Source organism: Arachis ipaensis, chromosome B05 (genome assembly GCF_000816755.2).
Source record: "Arachis ipaensis cultivar K30076 chromosome B05, Araip1.1, whole genome shotgun sequence".
Taxonomy (NCBI): Eukaryota; Viridiplantae; Streptophyta; class Magnoliopsida; order Fabales; family Fabaceae; genus Arachis; species Arachis ipaensis.
This window is the reverse complement of record NC_029789.2, coordinates 81,668,548-81,671,091: the sequence shown is the minus strand read 5'-3', so window position 1 is coordinate 81,671,091 and position 2,544 is coordinate 81,668,548. Positions and strand designations below refer to the sequence as shown.

General features: G+C 39.2%; 1 pseudogene; it reads left to right on the top strand.

Moving 5' to 3' along the window:
• On the top strand, positions 1,029-1,972 carry LOC107640741 (annotated as a pseudogene).

Below are 2,544 nucleotides of genomic sequence, written 5' to 3'. Positions count from 1 at the left end.
GATAAGAGTGACTTACATTTTGGTGTTTAATAATTTAAAAATATAATTTAATATGATTAGTGGTTGCTTGACTGGATCTTATTTTTAACTTTTTATGTTGATAAAGTGTCTTTAGTTTACTTGATTTATGATGAAATTAGTAACAATGGAATGATATGTTAAGAAATATGAAATTAAATATAATTATTTTAGGCTATTTATTGTGATATTAAAATTAACAATATAATTTCAATTTAGTCATGTTATGAAAATGTTGTATAATAATCTATTGAATTAATAAAAATATATGATAACAAATAAGGAACAAGATGAAACTTCAATCACTTGTGTTGATTGCGAAAGTCTTTGAATGATTTTTGGGGTAAACATCCATTTAACTTTGATAGAGAAGCCTCAAATCCAAAAGCAATGGCTATTGGGTGCATTGTTTTGGCTTTTGAAAATCTAACCGGGCTGGCTAGTAGAACCAGTTCAACTACGAATCAAAGCTTAATTTAGTTCGGTCACATATAAAAATTGAAAAAAAAAATTGGACTTAAACGGTAAAAATCGACCAAAAACTAGTGAACAGAAAAGAATTGAAAACCGGCCGATTTTCAGCTTTTTTTTTTTACGAAAAAAATCAAACTTCATCCTTTACCATTTATAAGAGAAGAAAAAACAATCCAAACAAAATATTGAAGAAGAGAAAAATACCAGTGGAAAGTTCCACATAGGGATGGCAAAAAAATCTAAATCTGCGAGTATTTATAGGGATTATTCTTGACGAGGAGAAAAATGAAGATTCGCTAACAACCTGTTTGGAATGCATCTGATTCGAAGTTATAGATGAATTGAATTCTATTCCTTGCTTTGGAATAGAAAAAAAACATGAAGTTGAATTCCGGTGAGAATTTCAATTCTCATTTTACCCCCATTTACAAATCAGACCTACTTTGGTCTGATTTCAAAATCAATTCTCACTTAAATCTCACTTAACTGTGCAATATCAAAAATACCCATGTCCAAATTATAATATTCCATAATCCCTTTTCAACCATGGCAGCCTCTCTCTCCCTCCAACTTCACTCGTTTCCTCCAAATCCCACCTCACCTTCGCCATCCTCCAACACCAAAATCACCTTCCAACTCTTCAACTTCAAACCACCACTCCCAAAGAAACCCACCACACAACAGAGCCGTCCCAAATCCCCACCACCAAGAACTACCGCCATCACTATCACCACCACTACAAGAAGCTAAAACATTTCAAAGAGAAAGATGCATTTCCATCCACCTTACCCATCCACACAAAAAATCCACGCTCCATCTACAAAGACATCAAACGATTCGCGCGCCAAGACAAACTCAAAGAAGCACTTACCATTCTCGATTACGTTGACCAACAGGGAATCCCTGTTAATGCCACCACTTTCTCCGCTCTCATCGCCGCCTGCATTCGCACTAAGTCGCTACAACACGGTTTCGAAAACAACGAGTTTTTGCGAACGAAGCTTGTTCAGATGTACACCTCTTGCGGCGCTTTGGAAGAAGCCAATCAAATCTTTAACGAGTTACTCTGTAACAGTGTGTACCCATGGAATGCGTTGTTAAGAGGGTCTATGATTGCGGGTAAAAAACACTACCTTGATGTGCTTAAAGCTTATACTGAGATGAGGGCATTGGGTGTTTAGTTGAATGTGTATACTTTCACCACTGTGATTAAGAGTTTCACCGGTGCACCTGCCCTTTTCCAGGGCCTCAAGGCTCATGGGTTGTTGATCAAGAATTGTTTGGTTGATAGTTCAATTATTAGGACAAGTTTGATTGATTTATACTTCAAGTGTGGGAGGATCAATCTTGCGCGCCGCGTGTTTGACGAAATTCCCAACAGGGATGTTGTGGTTTGGGGAGCAATGGTGGCGGGTTTTGTGCATAATAGGCTGCAGAGGAGGCGTTGGAATATGTGAGGTGGTTGGTGGACGGCATCTAGTTCTTCCTCTTGAAGATCTTATGGAGTGCTTGAGCTACTCTATGTCTTTTCCTTGCCTTTGTTGCTCATCCCTCATGGCCTTTTGGTCCTCTCTGATTTCATTGAGGATAATGGAGTGCTCTTGGTGCTCCATCCTTAGTTGCCCCATGTTAGAAGTCAAATCTCCTAAGGAAGTGTTGAGTTGCTCCCAATAGTTGTGTGGAGGGAAATGCATCCCTTGAGGCATCTCAGGAATCTCTTGATGAGGGACTTCCTCATGCTCTTGTTGAGGTCCATGAGTGGGCTCTCTTATTTGCTCCATCCTCTTTTTAGTGATGGGCTTGTCCTCATCAATGAGGATGTCTTTCTCTATGACAATTCCAGCTGAATTGCATAGGTTACAGATGAGATGAGGGAAGGTTAACCTTGCCAAAGTAGAGGGCTTGTCCACCACCTTGTAGAGTTCTAGAGGTATTGGTGCACGAATTGTGAATCACACTTTTCACAACGCGTACCACTAACCAGCAAGTGCACTGGGTCGTCCAAGTAATACCTCACGTGAGTAAGGGTCGAATCCCACGGAGATTGTTGGT